The sequence below is a fragment of the Rhinopithecus roxellana genome, chromosome 6 (assembly GCF_007565055.1).
Source record: "Rhinopithecus roxellana isolate Shanxi Qingling chromosome 6, ASM756505v1, whole genome shotgun sequence".
Taxonomy (NCBI): domain Eukaryota; kingdom Metazoa; phylum Chordata; class Mammalia; order Primates; family Cercopithecidae; genus Rhinopithecus; species Rhinopithecus roxellana.
The window spans coordinates 139847879-139865204 of NC_044554.1; positions in this window are offsets into that span (position 1 = coordinate 139847879).

Below are 17326 nucleotides of genomic sequence, written 5' to 3' on the forward strand. Positions count from 1 at the left end.
ATAGCTAATATTGTTGGTTGAAAAATTTGAACAAGAATTTGGCAAAGTGTAATAAAAATTTTAAAGCATACATGAGAAACTAATAATTTAATTCCTAAGCATCTATAGTAAGAAAAACATTGAACAAATGTGAAAATATTCATGTATAAAAATTTAGCATATTTTTAATAGGGAAAATTAGAACTGACTAAATGGCTAATAGTTGAGAATTTTTTTGATAAATTATGGCAAACATTATGCAATGAAATATTACATAACCATTTAGTGTGAGGACTGGAATGTTTATTCAATCCTATTTATTCAATGTACCAAAATTTTCTTGTGCGTGTAATATAATTTTAAAATGTTTACAAAGACACACACCTTGAAGGAAATATATAGAAATTTTAATACTAGTTATCTCTTGATTGCATGAACATTTGTTTTTGAGAACACTATCCTTTTTTTATTCTGCTTATATATGAATTTTCTTATTTTCAAATGTAAATATGCTCTGCTTTTAATATTAAAAGGGAACAAAAATATTCATTTTTTTCTCCACCTGTAAAATGGAACAGATGAAAAATTGGGAAAGTAAATATCTTTCAAGGCAATGTAAATTTACATTGCCATTCTGATGAGTTTTCTACCCACAACAATCTTGTGAGAGTAAATTCACAAGTTATTGGTACCAGGACTCATTCACTGAGTTATAAAGACCATTTTGTATCTCAGGAGAACACAGAGCAAGTGGGGTCATTTGGCTTGGAGGATCTTAGGAGATTCGACTAACTATATAACACCTATTTTGCCATGAAAGTTAGGCAACACCTTTGCACAGGGAAAAGAGAGGGAATGTTTTGAAAAACTTCAGTATACCATATCCTCTCCAGTCTCTTCCAAATGTAACTTTCTTCAGTCATAGACCACAGAACAAAAGGGTAAGTAGAAATGTTTCTGCTGTTTGTCATGTCACAGGCATTAACTTCTCTTTGATATGGCATGGGCAGTCACTTGGACATTCCATGCCAGGCATTTTAAATCTTAGATTACCTTGATCATGAGGTGATGATCATGTACAAGAACCCCACAGCCAGTATGTCTGGATTGAAATTCTAACTTTGCCTCTCAGCCAGTTGTGAAATTCTGAGTACTTTGTACATCAGTTTTCTCACTTTCAGTCTGGAGAACTGGATTTTGTATGAATTTTTCTGATTTTTAAATGTCAACTGAAGTTTCCTCTGTAAACACCACACTGTTTTAACCAAGTACATACACAGGCAACTAAGTCTGGTCTAAAGTTATCAACTTGATTGACCTTTTGAAGCTTTCAGGATAAACTTTAAACTACATGGGTTGGCATGAAAGACCCATCTTTGATCTGATCCTGTCTTTCCTCATCTATTTCTTCAAACTTTCTAGGCTGCTTTCAATCCTTCATGCACAGCACTTAACTCAATGCTTTTGTATGTCATATCTTTCTGTCTGAATTCTATTCTGATTTGTTTATTTTCTGAAAAGCTCTTCTCATGTAGAACTCAGGCACCACATTCCCCAGGAAGCATTTCTAACTTTCACCTTTAGTTTAAGCTGTATTCCCTTCTTAGATTTTCACAGACCTTCATATGTATTTGCATGGAGCAAATTATATATTTACCTCTCTACACTAAACTACAAAATCTCTGTACTAAACTACAAACTCTCTAAACTGCAAACTCTCTACACTAAATTGTATCTATCTATATATAGATGTATATACCTCTCTATACTAAATTATATGTATACATATATACTTCTCTAAACTACAAATTCTTTGAAGACAAGCACTGCATCTATTATTCTAAGATTCTTGCGCAGTTCCTTGCCCCAAATAGATGTTAACAAATTCCTTGTGTTTCTGTCGCTTTGCACCTGGCAAAGATGAACAAATTCACACTTGTTTATTTCTTACAATCCTTGAGTATGACTCATTTTCTGATCTTTATAGTAATTGTAGGTCCTCTAATATAATAACACTAATGACCAAACACTTACCACTTTATTACTTTATTTCTTCAAGGCCTACTATTTGCTGCTGTACTTATGATGCTGTGCAGAAGACACGTAAAACATGAAGGATTCTGAATGTTTAATCATGGGTATTCTGTTTTCATGTTTGCCTTCTTCGTCTGTTTGCTATCTGGTAGGTGACTGTTAAAATGGAGAGAATCTAAAGTGAAAAGGATAGAAGAAGAACCACTTATAAAGAATATGAGCAATTTATAAATTAGATAAAAGTTGGTTTGAATAGTTGAGAATTGATGGCTTAACACTACCACAACTCCTCTTCTTAAGAGCAAATAGCCAGAGTGTAATAAACTGCTTTAAACTCCTACTAGTAAAGACATTACCCATTTAGGTATAAACTCCAAAATGAAGACAAATAAACAATTCTGTAATCTCAGTTAGGATTAAAGTATTATTCTTTTTTTTGGTATTCATAGGAGACAGAAAATAAATCAAAGGGACAAATAACTAAAACATAAAATATGCCTACATTTTAATCCAGAAAGATTAAACCTGAACCCGTAGAACCTGGGAGCCTTCTTCAATTTCACTATAGTCCACTTCCCTGTCTAGTCCCCAGTATTATAGCATGCCTGCCCAGCATCTCATCAAAATCTCGAAGACCTATATAGGTCTAACTCTATTCGAGTTTTTCATCACATTCATTCAGGACTATATCATCAGAATCATCTGGACATGTTTATTAAAAATGCAAATTCCTTGGCACTATTCCAAACCTACTAAATCATTTTCTGAATATTATCAGCAGAAAATCTTCACTTTTTCACCAGTTCTCCAGGTGGTGATTACTCACACTACAATCTGAGAACCACTGCTACAGATGGGGAAAAAATGCTATGTGGTGCTGCATAATTGTGGAAAAATTATACAAAATGAAAAATAATATCAGTTACACAAACCCTGAATCATGAGTCATAATTTTACTTGTTTGTCAACAATAAAAAGCACAAATATTTTATTAACATATTAGAATACAAGTACATATATATACACACACGTGTGCACACACACACATACACACACACAGAGAGGTGAAAAAAAACCCTTGTAATAAAAATATGTATTGCTTTCTCATCAGATTGTGCTCCCGTTTGCATTTTTTCCCACTCAACACTTAGGGTAGAATTCAAAAAATCTGTTCTTTTAGCTCAAAAAATAATTATGACAGACTAGTTTCTTCCTTGAAATTAGTGCTTTTTTTTTTTTTTTTTTTTTTTTTTTCGTGAAACGACTTCCTACTTCCAACTTTTACTTCATCTTCTGGCAACTATTTATATTCTTTAAATGAATTATCAGCATGCAAACCTCCTGTTATTTTTCCTAGTTTAAAAAAGTCTCTCTCGACCTCACTAACTCCTCAAACTACCACTTGCTGCTTCTCCTCTCTTTACAGCAATACTCCATCAAAGATTTGTCTGTACTTACATTTAAAAATTTCCCTTTACCTGCCGGGCGCAGTGGCTCACGCCTGTAATCCCAGCACTTTGGGAGGCTGAGGCGGGTGGATCACGAGGTCAGGAGATGGAGACCATCCTGGCTAACACGGTGAAATCCCGTCTCTACTAAAAATACAAAAAATTAGCCAGGCGTGGTGGCGGGCGCCTGTAGTCCCAGCTACTGTGGAGGCTGAGGCAGGAGAATGGCGTGAACCCCAGAGGCAGAGCTTGCAGTGAGCCGAGATTGTGCCACTGCATTTCTGCCTGGGAGACAGTGAGACTCCATCTAAAAAAATAAAATAAAATAAAATAAATCCCGTTACCTACTTTACCTATGCTTTTTTCAGTTCACCTCATGTCTCCACCAGAATTCTGCTATCAAGGCCACCAATGACTTCCACCTTGCTAAAACCTATGGTCCATTGTCAGTTTTTAGTATACAGGACCTGTCAGCAGCATTTGACAAAACAGATGTGTTTAAACACAACTTACCTAAGCAGTTTTTTTATCTTGACTTCTAGGACACTGCACTTCCCTGGTCTTATTTCCTGATAATCTGCTCTCTCTCAGAATCGTAGTTATCAATTTTCTGCAGCTCCCTGACCTCTAAATTTTGAGATGATTTTTCAGTTTGGTACTTAAATTACTTCCCTTTCTATTGATGTGTAGCTCTAGAAGGTCTTATCCAGATTCAAGGCTTTAAATGACATCTATATTTCGCATATTCCTAAGTTTATATTTGCAATTTGGACCTCTCCCCTGATCATTTGATTCACACATCTAGTTGATCACTTGGAGCTTCATTTGCATGTCTAACAGGTTTTTTTAACGGGGCAGACCTCAATCTGAGCTCTCATATCCTCCATCTTTAAATGTGCTTCTCTTATAACTTTCCCCATCTCTGTATATAGAATATTAACCTTGTCAGATACTTTGGAGACCTTCTTGACTTTTCCCTTCTTTCTTACAGCTTACCTCTATCTCATCAACAAACCCTTTTGGCTCTTTCTACAAATGTGTCAGACTCTGACCACTTCTCATCACTTCCCCTGCTTGCGCTGGAGTTCAGGTCTTTATCATTACTCACTTGAACTAGGAAAATAGCCTCTAAACTCTTCTTCATGCTTCTGCCTTTATTCCCCAAAAATCATACTCGATGCAACAGCAACAGTAATCCTTTTAAAACGTAAGTCATCACTCCTCTTCCCAAAATCTTCCAGTGGTTTTCCGTCGCATTCAGAGAGATGAAAAGTTATCAAAATGACCTATAAGATCTTCAGTAGCATATATTAGTCGTCTATGACTGCATAACAACTTGCCCAAAAATGTCACAGCTTAAGACAACAAATATTTATATATCACAGTTCCTGTGGGTCAAGAATTTGGGTGCAACTTAGCTGGTTTCTCTGACTCAGGGTCTCTCACAAGGTGTCCGTTGAGGCTGTTGTGTCCTGTGAAGAATCCACTTGTGGAAGATCCTTTTCCAGTATTGCTGATGAGGATGTTGACAGGTTTCATTTCTGTTGGATGGGGGCCTCTTCATCCTTGGGTCAGCTTACAACACAGCAGCTGGCTTCCATCAGAGGGTGAGCAAGGAAGTAAGAGACCATGAGCAAAACTAGAGGCTTTTTGTAACCTAATCTTGGAAGGGATATCTCACGATTTTTGCTGTACTTTCTTCATTAGAAGCAAGTCACTAGGTGCAGCCCACACTCAAAGTGTGAATGTTAAACAAAAACATGAATACCAGGAGGTGGGATACATTAGAGTCAACTTAAAAGCTGCCTACCAGAAATAAACTGCACCCCTCCCATTGTATATCTGACTTTATGTCTTGCGACTTTCTGCTTGATCACTCTGCTTCAATTACACTGGCTCCTTTGTTATTCCATATGTGAGTCACACCCTTTCATGCCATTTGGGCTAGACATGGAAAGAGATGTTTGATTTTTAAAAGTTACATCGAAGTTCTAAGAAGTTATCTGATGCAATGAGGATGGTGGTGATCTCATATCAACATCATAGGATTCCATTGTTGTCTTGAAGTCAGTAGCATGTTTAGAGTCTTGTTGCTGAGAGTGGGCTCTGTAACATATTACCATGAATTTATAGCATCATGCATGATGAAAATTATCTCAGGAGTCATATGGAGCTGGATTTGTCAATTACAGGATTCTCTTGACCAGTTACAATTCTATTAACAAGGAGGAAGTGAATCTCTATTATCCCAGAGCTTGTTTATTCGTTAAGACAAGAATTCCCTGATGGCTGCAATGCCCAGAATGATCAGAGGGGAAATGCTGTGTAAAACATCAAAGTACAAAAATCAGATGGAAAGCAAAGAAACAATATACTATATAGCTATTCATCAGAAAAGAAGAGGAAAACAAAACAACTACTATACAAGTTGAACAGATTGCGCTTCACAAGAACTTGAAGCAGAGTCTACAGACAACCCAGAAAGTCCTCATAAATGAAGTGCAAAGCTTAGTCTGAAAAGATATGGGTAAAATAAGCCATTATTATGGAAACAAAACCAGAGATATGGCCCTGAATTGTAACTATAAAAAAAGTACATTAATAATCTGTTTTGATAGAACAGTGATAGGAAGTAAGCAAGTCTAAAAAGTAAAAATATTATTAGAATGTCATTTTGGTTAAATGTTTGTCTTTGTTCTACTAGATCTTTCATTAATACTTCCTTACAAAGGTTGGTTATGTTACTACACACTCTCTCCGAGAAGGATCAGGCTTTGTAGGTTTCCAATGAACTTCATAGATGCTTCATAAATATTAAATAATCACTTTCAATTCAGCAAGCAATGACAAGAACTTCAACAGCAGCACTACATTTCCCTGTTCATTATGTTATATACAAATAAATTGATTTTTTTAAAAGATTGAATAGGACATTTATTTAAAATATTTCTTCTTCATTAATTTGCCATATCCTGTAAAACAGTCATAGCTCATTTATTATGAAATCATGTTTTCTACTTAAATATCAACATAGCCTTTGAATATTATAATTGCTAGTGAAAGTATCAAATGCTAAGAAGGAATATTTTTAAAAAATAATTTCAGTATGTTTTTTAAAAGCCTAGAACTTAAAAAAATTTTGTTCTGGAAAAATTTTACAGTAAGTTAGATTAGTAAAGCAAACTTCCCAATTCCTATATAGTGCACAAAGAGGAAGGTTTTAAATATTGTATATTAACAGGAAGGGGCCATAATTTTGATTAAATGTATCTACTACTTGCTAATCATATTCTGAGTCCTCTTTACCCAACATTGTTTACTTAACATTTGAAAATTAAATAGAAAGAAATGCATCAAAATCTATGCTATACATTGGAAATTGATAGTTTATATTCAGTGTAAAAGGGATAAAATTTATAGTCCTCGGTGACAATTTTATGTAACAAGGCATGAGAATGTAAAATTCCATTCAAATTCCTTTCTTATCACTATTCATGAAAACAGCATTTCTCAGCTGGGAAAGCTAACAGTGATATTACATGGTGACATTATTTCAGAAGAGTTGTCTACGATGCAGAATATCTAATTTTTTCACACATGAGTAAGGACTATGTAAAATTTAGCATTTAATTTGCATTCTATATGCAATATTTTAAAGGGCAAGGTTAAGTATTTTTTGAAATATTATCATAACCTAAAATTAATTTAAAAACAAGAATTTAATATTTATGTACCTCTTTTCTTCCAAGTTTTTTCAAATAGCTTTGCCAAAAAGAATAGTATATCTTGATATACTAAAGATACAAACACTGTTATTGCTGTTTTAGTAAAAAGAAAACTGGAGCATGGAATTGCATAAATGATTTTTCTAAGGCAATCCAAATAAAGTATAGGAGCATAGGAATCAATACAGCCACAGCTTCACTATTCCTCATTTTAGTGTCTGATACTTTTCTTTAAAATATCAAAACCAGTAAAACAGCCTAATAACATCATGTGCAGGGGACGAAACTGTTAACTGCACTGTTTTTAAGACATTATGGAATCACAGTTAATGCAAGATCATGCAATTTAATTGCCTGACCTTATGGACAAGAAACCTTAAATCTATAAAGATAGTGACTTGCCCTAGGCCATGCAGTACGTTAACAGCACAGACTACACTGAAACCCAGGTGTCCTCTATTCCTTGTACAGTGCCATGTCCACCATGATTAAAGTGAAAAATTGAATCAGGCTACCAGATGCCTTGATCCTTTATGTATTTGGATTAATGATATAAAGAGCTTTGTTATAGTAGATTCTGACTTTAATATGTTTCAAATGTAATATGCACTTGAGGCATTATTTGCACTCACCTTTTACATGTAAGACACAATTTTAAAAATTATTTTTGCATAATCCAGAAAGATAAAATGTTCACTACGCTTCAGTTCTTATACTCCACTTTACTTATTTATTTATTTCATTTACTAAACAACATCACTAATCTTGTATTCTTGCAGCTTAATCATCAAAAACAGGGGTCAACAAAATTTATTTGTAAAGTGCCAGATAGTAAATGTTTTTGTAACTACTCAATTCTGGTGTAATTACTGTTGTTTGTAACACGAAGGCAGCGATAGACAGTGTGTGAATAAATGGAAGTGGCTGTGTTCCAGTATAACTTCCTTTACGAAAATACGTGATTGGCCTATGGGTTATGATTTGTCAACCCTAATCTAAAGCCTGATGATTGCAGAATGAAGAACCAAGATGATGACAACTTGTGGTATTTCAGCTCAAGAGTATTTTAGTTCTGAAATAAAATCACCATCAAAGTCTGGAGCTCAATTTTTTCTAAGTTATGTATATCGACTTGCTGAATTGGCATACCTTTTAAAAATAAAACTTATCTTTATCCTCTCTGAGATTCTTTTTTTTTTTTTTTTTTTTGGTAAAGTTATCTTTAGTATTATCATTGGCATAATTTTTTTGTAGGCGAGAAAACCCTAGAATTTGGCAATACATAGGGTTTAAATAGCACATTGTATGATTTCTTAATTTAAACAAAAATATTCCAAAACCTTTTATCCTCATCCTGATTTGTCTCATCTCTCACCTCTGCCTCTTGAGAAACACCATGAAATGTCAATAAAATAATTTTAAAAGGTATAAGCCCACTAAGTTGTAGAGAACAGGAGAGAAATCAATGGAGCAGAATTCTCAGCACAGTTTGGAAGGTGAAAAGGAGGAGTGGTGGTGACTCAGATTAGTGGAGGAGGCTAGCATCAAGTACTGCAGAGGAGGGCATGAATGAGAAGTGGGCCAATTCAAACTTCGAAGTGCAAAATTTCAGGGAGATTCAGAACTCGAAGTACCAATTAACAAGGAAGTTAAGATATGAGGCACGGGGGAAAAAAGTAAGAAAATCAGGTTAAAGTTTGCATGTAAAATGTGTACTTGTATCCTTAGCCCACCCAGATCCCAAACTCTTTTGCATTCCCCTGAATTTCATTGACACCTCTGTAAATAGACTGGAAACTTACTCTGAAGAAACTGAGCCATAGAAGCTCAGGGCCCAGGGACAGCCAGCCCAATGGGGAACTGCAGAGACGAATGCAACAGAAGCAAAGAGTCAAGTCACAATCAGCACAGTGAATATGAAATCCTCTGGCATTCTTTTTCTATCTTGTTTCTAGCGCATCACCCATAAAGCCAGAGGAGTCTCCTCTTGGACAATGCATGGTCCTGCAGAAAAAAATATTGAATAGAGAACAATCACTATATATTGACATATGAGGGTCCCAATTATCCAACTTTAAGTTCCCAAACTTCTTTCTCCTCCTTCAATCTCTTCCTCTCCCCTATCCCCTGCCCACAGTTTCTATCAGCTTTTTAGCTTCTTATTATTAGATGTGATTTATCAGCTAAGGATTACCAATTAATGTAAGAAAGTCTCCAATATGAAGAAAAAAGACACCAAATAAAAAGTTAAAAACAGTAAACAAACTCCCAAAACAGAAACCTGGAGGAAACAGACCCAACACAGAAATGGAAGGAAATTTACATTTAATGTTATCAGAGAGAAGAAAATACTTATTGAATCCCTGAAATGGAAACAGAAAACTACTATAAAGAAACAGTAATAGAATTAAGAGAAATCTCTTAAAATTAAAAACATGACAATATAAATCATGGGTAGGAAACCAAAAAAGAGAAAATCTCATAAATTGTAACAGAGACAAATAAGTGAAAAATAAAGGGGGAAAAAAAAAAACTTACAAGATTGATCCTAAAAGGCCAACATCCAACAAATAGTTTCCAGGAAGAGACAAGAGAAGGAGTAAATTATTAAAAAAAGCAATAAGGGGAACATTTTTGAGAAATTATGCCTGTTTTAAAGAAACGTATAAAGTGTCAAGACTATTTGAATATTTTCTAATCTATGCTTTTTTTTTTTTTTTTTTTTTTTTTTTTTTGAGACAGAGTTTCACTCTTGTCACCCAGGCTGGAGTACAATGGCACTATCTTGGCCCACTGCAACCTCTGCCTCTTGGGTTCAAGTGATTCTCCTGCCTCAGCCTCCTGAGTAGCTGGGATTACAGGTGCCAAGTAGCTGGGATTACAGGTGCTCACCACCTCACCCAGCTGATTTTTGTATTTTTAGTAGAGATAGGATTTCGCCATGTTGGCCAGGCTGGTCTTGAACTCCTGACCTCAAGTAATCCACCTTCCTCGGCCTCCCAAAGTGCTGGGATTACAGGTGTGAGTCACTGCAACCAGCCTATGCTCTTTTTATTTAAAAAGAGTAGTTGTATTATATATCTAAGAATGTGATACCTGAAATTTAGAGCAAGTTTAAAACTTTTACAATGGAAATAAATTATGTAAAAAAGACGAATTTTGATCTGTTTTGTTTTAGTCAGACCTCAAATGAGAGTATTGTATTCTGTGTTAGATACCATAATTTCATAGGGAAAGAAACTCTAAGGGATTGGGTAAGGGGAAAGGGCAGTTCATTGTATTTGTTATGTATTGGTGGGTAACAAAGCACACCAAAACTCTGGCTTCGAACAACAATCATTTTACCTGTTCATGTTTCTGGTGGTCAGCAATTTGAGCTTGGCTCAGCTGAGTGGCTCTTCAGCTAGTCTCATCTGGGGTCATTCATGCAACTGTAGTCATCTAGTTGTTATACTGGGGCTGAATGGCTCCTATAAGTGGCTGAAGGTTGCTGATGGCTGACAGCAGAACTGATCTCTCCAAAAGGAGGCTAGTTCAGGCTTCTTCACAAGGATGTCTCAGGTTCCGAGAAAGCAAGAGTGGAAGTGTAAGTCTTCTCAGGATTTCTGCTTGAAATTCCTCTAACATTATTTCTGCTGTGATGCTCAAAGCAGGCCACAAGACCAACCCAGATTCAAAGTTCTAGAGCACATGTATCCCCCACTTCTTGGGACAAGATGAATGTGCATTCAGGGATGGAAAAAATTTGTGACTATTATTTTGCAATCGACTGTATTTACTCCAAACCACATCGCATGAAAAATAGTTAAAAAAAAATAGGCCAGCTGGGTGCGGTACCTCATGCCTGTAATCCCAGCACTGTGGGAGGCCAAGGTGGGCAAATCATGAGGTCAGAAGATCGAGACCATCCTGGCTAACATGATGAAATCCCATCTCTACTAAAAATACAAAAAATTAGCTGGGCATGGTGGCAGGCACCTGTAGTCTAAGCTACTTGGGAGGCTGAGGCAGGAAAATGGCAGGAATCTGGGAGGCGTAGCTTGCAGTGAGCCGAGATGGGGCTACTGCACTCCATCCTGGGAGACAGAGTGAGACTCCGTCTTAAAAAAAAAAAAAATTAGGCCTGATTAGCCTACAGTATAGTATAGGAGGTATGGTTACTATTTTGGACATTTGAAGTGTTGTAATGTTAAAAGGATATTCTTTGTTTCACAAACCCTGAAGGTCAGATCAAAGATGTGGATGAAAGTTTGATAAAGCCGATTTATGCCCAATGCAAACAGGAGCTCTTTAAAAATTGTGAAATGTTGTATCACAAGAAGACTTTAGGTATATGTTGGTCCAACCCACAGACCGCGGCTGGGTGAGGCCTACGATGACTTTGAATGTGGCTCAGCACAAGTCATAAACTTTCTTAAAACGTAAGATTTTTAGTGATTTTTTTTAGTTCATCAGCTGTAGTTAGCGTATTTTATGTGTTGCTCAAGACCATTCTTCTTCCAATGTGGCACGGGGAAGCCAAAAGATTGGACAGCTCTGGTTTAGAATATGGCAAAGAGATTTGCTTTAGAAGGACACTAGGCTAGATGACTTTTAATGTCTCTTCCAGTGCTGGATCCCTATGAATCTTTACAATTTGTAGGGAGCATAAGTTGGTGGTCCAGACTAGATATTACGTTTGGGAATAATCTGTGACTAAATGACTCACCTCAGTTGTGAGTTTATGAACAGGGAGAAGAACAAGAGGAACAGAACCTTGGGAGATACTGAGACTCCAGGGAGGAAGAAGAAGCAATGCCAAAGAAGTAGCCATAGCACACGAAAGAAAAAACAAATCAGTACAACTGATTCAACATAGTATGTCACCTCAGCATTTACCTCCTCATGTAAAATTTTGTACTGCATTCAGAATATCTATTTCATCTTATTCCTCTCTGATACATAAATCTTTTTCATCTGAAATTCCTATTTGTGAAGTTATTACTTGGTTTCAGAGTTATTCAGGCTCAAATGGCTCCCTCCCCTCACAGTTTTCCATTTATTATAGCGTCCTAACTAGTATATCTTTCCTAGGAGGATAAATTACTACAGCTGTGGGTTTAAAATCTATGGTTACCTCCCAACCTCTTGCATTTTTAACTGAGTTTATATTCAGGCTCTTCAGAGAGAAATATGACTGAACAACCAGAAGAATGTTGCATTACCTAATCCAATTGTACATTAGTGGCAGGATAAAGACAAACTCTAGGTCCAATAAGCAAGGTAGACAATTTCCTGCAGACTCCTGCATCTGCTACTTCTCGATTTAGCTTTTACCTGGGACTGATTCCAGTATGATAATGGTGAAAGTTACTGATAAAGAGACATCCACACTTTCATGAATACCTCCCTACTCATGTAGTAACAAGAACTTTGTATTGTAAATTCAGCAGATGGAAGACCACAGAAAGAATAAAAACAAAGCTGTCCATAAAAGATTATTTTAAAAATTTCAAATGGAAAATGCACCCTGCAGGTAAATCAGGTCAATCTAAAAGAGATATTTGTAGTATAAGCAGGACAAACTATGAGCAAGCAAGGCTCTGAGTGAGGTTTCCTCCACAATCAAATTTAGAATTGCATAGATTTTCAGTGTGGGTGTGTCATTTTGTTGAAGCAGGTTAAGTGAGGAGGAGGGCATTTCTGGTGCTTGGGAAGGTGGCGTGACTTGGTCTCATGCATTCCTCAGGCTTTGCTCGACTGAGCACAGGTATGCCTGCCTGCCTATTTTCCTATCTGGAAATGCTCTGGCTGGCATAATTGACATTTATTTCCTTGAGGAATTTCTGTTAATGCAGATGTCTCTTCTAACACATCCATTACTAATATTTCCCTATGTTCTATAATTACGCTGTCTAAGGAATTCTCCCTTTGAAGTTCTAGATACTAGTGATGGCAGTGTTTTGCAGCAAGGTAACCCATGTAGTGTCCTTGTTCCCTCAACTTTCTAAACAAACTTCTAACTTCTAATTTTGATATATATATATCCAATATATATTATATATAATACATATATATATACACACGCACACGTTATATGTATTATATATAATATATATTATACACACATATACATATGTAATATGTATTATATATAATATAATGTAATATATAATGTAATTGTATATAGTGATATATATACACACACAACATACATATACATATCTATATATAATTATTCCAGTGTTTTCCCTATATCTTATGAAGATGTGAATAATCAAAACAGGTCTTTCAGGATCCTTTACACAGCACTTCCTTCCTGATTCCTATGAGCCTTGGTTTTTGTCCTCACTTTCCAACAGTCAGAATACCCAGCACTTTATTTATACTCACAAAATGGAAAACAATTTAAAGTAAAATGATCACATTTCAATAACTCCAGCACCTAATTTGTGTATCTTCTTCTAACACTTAAGCAATCCATGCTTCAAATACTTATTGCACATTCCTCAGATTCAGCAAGAACATCCCTCACTTACCTGAGATGTCAGTATTTACTATTTTTGCTGGTCCATGTTTTATGTGTTATTACTGGTAAACAGCAACCCATATTTACAACAAACTTGAGGAAAATATATCAAGTAAGAAGTGAGAATAATTCTCTACTATTTCACTAAACTCAAGCACTTTTCTTCGTTTTTCTTTTCTTTTTTTTTTGAGACAGTTTCACTCTGTCACCCAGGCTGGAGTACAGTGACATGATCAGTGCAAAAAATACAAACAACCTAATACGAAAGTGGGCAGAGAATATAAATAGTCAAATTACAAAACTAGCAAATGACAAGTAAATATGTGACAATGATTACTTCCACTAAACATTCAATAATTACCAACTGAAGTTTTTTTTTGCCTATTAAAGCTCTAAACTTGAAAAATACTTTGACATGGATTATTGGAGAAAAGATATTCTCAAGAACTGTTTGTGAGAGTACAAATTGATACAGCTTTTTATTCGCAGGTAATTTTTTAAAAATTACTCAAGAATTCCACTTCCAGAATTATGCTTCATAGTAAAAAATAGGGGCGGGGCGCGGTGGCTCAAGCCTGTAGTCCCAGCACTTTGGGAGGCCGAGACGGGCGGATCACGAGGTCAGGAGATCGAGACCATCCTGGCTAACACGGTGAAACCTCGTCTCTACTAAAAAAAAAAAAAAAGTACAAAAAACTAGCCGGGCGAGGTGGTGAGCGCCTGTAGTCCCAGCTACTCTGGAGGCTGAGGCAGGAGAATGGCGTAAACCCGGGAGGCAGAGCTTGCAGTGAGCTGAGATCCGGCCACTGCACTCTAGCCCGGGCGTCAGAGCGAGACTCCGTCTCAAAAAAAAAAAAAAAGAAAAGAAAAAAAAAAACATAGTAAAAAATAGTCTCTTTGTCCCTCTGTTTGTATATACATGAATTTTCACTGTAATATTGCAACAGAGAAAACCAGAAATGCATCTTACATTATTATTAATAAAGAAATCATTAAATAAAATACAGGAATATTCTTCAGTTATTAAAAATAATGGGATAGGACCATTTGTGTTGATCCAGAACAACGTCAATGATACGAAGTTATCAGAAATCAAAGTATGTGGCATAATGCCATGAAATGAGGAGAACAAAAGAACAAGGTGGAGGGAGTTGGAAATGCTGTAAACATTAAACACTCAGCAGCGATGACTTTCAGGCTTGAGTTGGCCAGGCACAGTGGTTCACACTTGTAATCCCAGCACTTTAGGAGGCCAAGGTGCGTGGATCATTTGAACCTGGGAGTCTGAGACCAGTCTGGGCAACATGGTGAAACTCCGTCTCTACCAAAAATACAAAAATCTAGCAGGACATGGTGGTGCGCACCTCTCCTCTTAGCTACTTGGGAGACTGAGGTGGGAGAAGCGCCTAAGCGTAAGCGGAGGAAGTTGCAGTGAGGAGAGATAGCACCACTGCACTCCAGCCTGGGTGACAGAGCCAAACCCCATCTTAAAAAAAAAAAAAAATACACACACACACACACACACACACACACACACACACAATTTTACCATACATATTTATATATATGTATATATACATTCTATATAAAATATATATTTATATCTCTAAATTATGTACACATTTAGAAGCAATATGGTGCTAAATTTTGCTTGTTTTTGAACTCTACAAAAATGAATGTCTACTGTTTTTATTCTTGTGTACTTTGCTTTTTTCACTCAATAGTATATTTCTGAAATATAATTCATGTTGATATTTGTAGCTGTAATTCATTTCTTTTCACTAGTCATGTTCAAAAAACTTGCTGAACCCTATCATTAATTATAATAAATTGTTCGTGTATTTTCTATGTGGTGGACAGTCATAACTTGAACAAGTAATAACTTTTATTTCTTCCATCCCAACAAATATTCCAGTTATTTTTCTTATCTAATTGTTCTAACTTGGTCCTTACTCAATGGTGTGTTGACAAACCAGTGCCCTTCTACTCACCTCCTTACTCTCCCAATCCCTAATTTGTAGTATTGCTAATTTCCATAATGGAAACACTTCTACCATGGTCAAAGATATGCTACAATAGTCTTCTTCTTGGGGAAGTCACTGGTCCTACCATCTTCCACATTAACTTGAAGCAGCTGGCTTGATAGAATGGTGAAATGGCCTTTTAAAATCACAGTTATATTGCCAGGTAGGAAACAATACTTTGCAGGGTGGGGGCAAAATTCTCCAGAAGGCTGCATATGCTCTGAATCAGCATCCAATATATGGTACTGTTTTTCCCATAGCCAAGACGCTACCAACTTGATTCTGTATGATCAAGGGTCCATCAGGTCGCTAGATTGTAGGCAGTCTAGTCTATTTAATAGTTTCCACCTTTTATTATTGAAGCAGACGTTTGCTGTAAGTTTTGTTTTTAAATAGATACCCTTGAAAGATGAGAGAGTTCTCTTCCATTTCGAGTTTGCTACTAGTTTTCATCACGGTTTCTGAATGTTCTAGCAATTTTTCTGCACCAGTATAAGATAACCTTGTCTGTTTTTTTTTTCTACTTCCACCTTTAAACTGTTAGTGTATAAATGCAGTTTCTAAATTGTCCTGTGCTGTTACTCTTTAACTCCTGGGGTAGCCTCACTTGGTAATTATCTATTATCTTCTTTACATAATGCTAGAGTCAGTAAGTATGACTCAACTGTCTACAGGTCCCCTTCTCATGTCTCTGGATTCTAAACAATGTATTATTAGGATGAAGTATGTGATTGGTTCTACTTTGGTTCCCAGTCATTTCTGGAGCAATCATCCAAGGTCAAAGGTGACAACATGCGTAGAATAGCTCTCCTTACTGGAGCAGTTTGTGTTGAATTAAAATTTTCTGAAAAGGAAACACCATTGTTATGACATTGGAAGTTATACTAAGAGATGTTTATTTATCCAATATGAAGGGTACTCTGAGTATAATGTATACTAGGCATATTCTACTTTTTGGAGTACTTTAGGGGAGAATGTATTGATCATCATGAAGTAAATACATCAACTTGATAAAGACAACTCAGTGATAAACATTACATATGCAATGTTTTATTTTTACATACACAAAATTCTTGACTTTCGAGTTTACCACTTTAATGTTTTAGATGACATTACTGCCAAAATGTGAATTTAAAAACTTAATTTAATGTAATTTTCAATTGACAAATAATAATGTTATATATTTATTATATTAATTGCATATATTAAGTGAGGTTTTGAGATATGCAAAAATTCTAGAATGATTAAATCAAGTTAATTAATATAGCCTTCACCTCACATACATTTTTTAATAGTGCAAATAATTCAAATCTGCTCTCTTCACAATTTTGAAATATATGTTACATTATCATTAACTATAGTCACCATGCTGTGCCATGGGTTTCAAAACCCTATTCCTTCTGTCTAACTGAAACCTTGTACTCTTTGACCAATATCTCCTCAATCTTCTTCACTACCACCCAAGCTCCTGGTAATCACCATTTTACTCTCTGCTTCTATGAGTTCAACTTGTTTAGATTTCACGAGTGATATCATGAGTACTTGTCTTTCTGTGCCTTACTTATTTCACTTATGTCCTCCAGGTTCATCTATGTTGTCACAAATGAG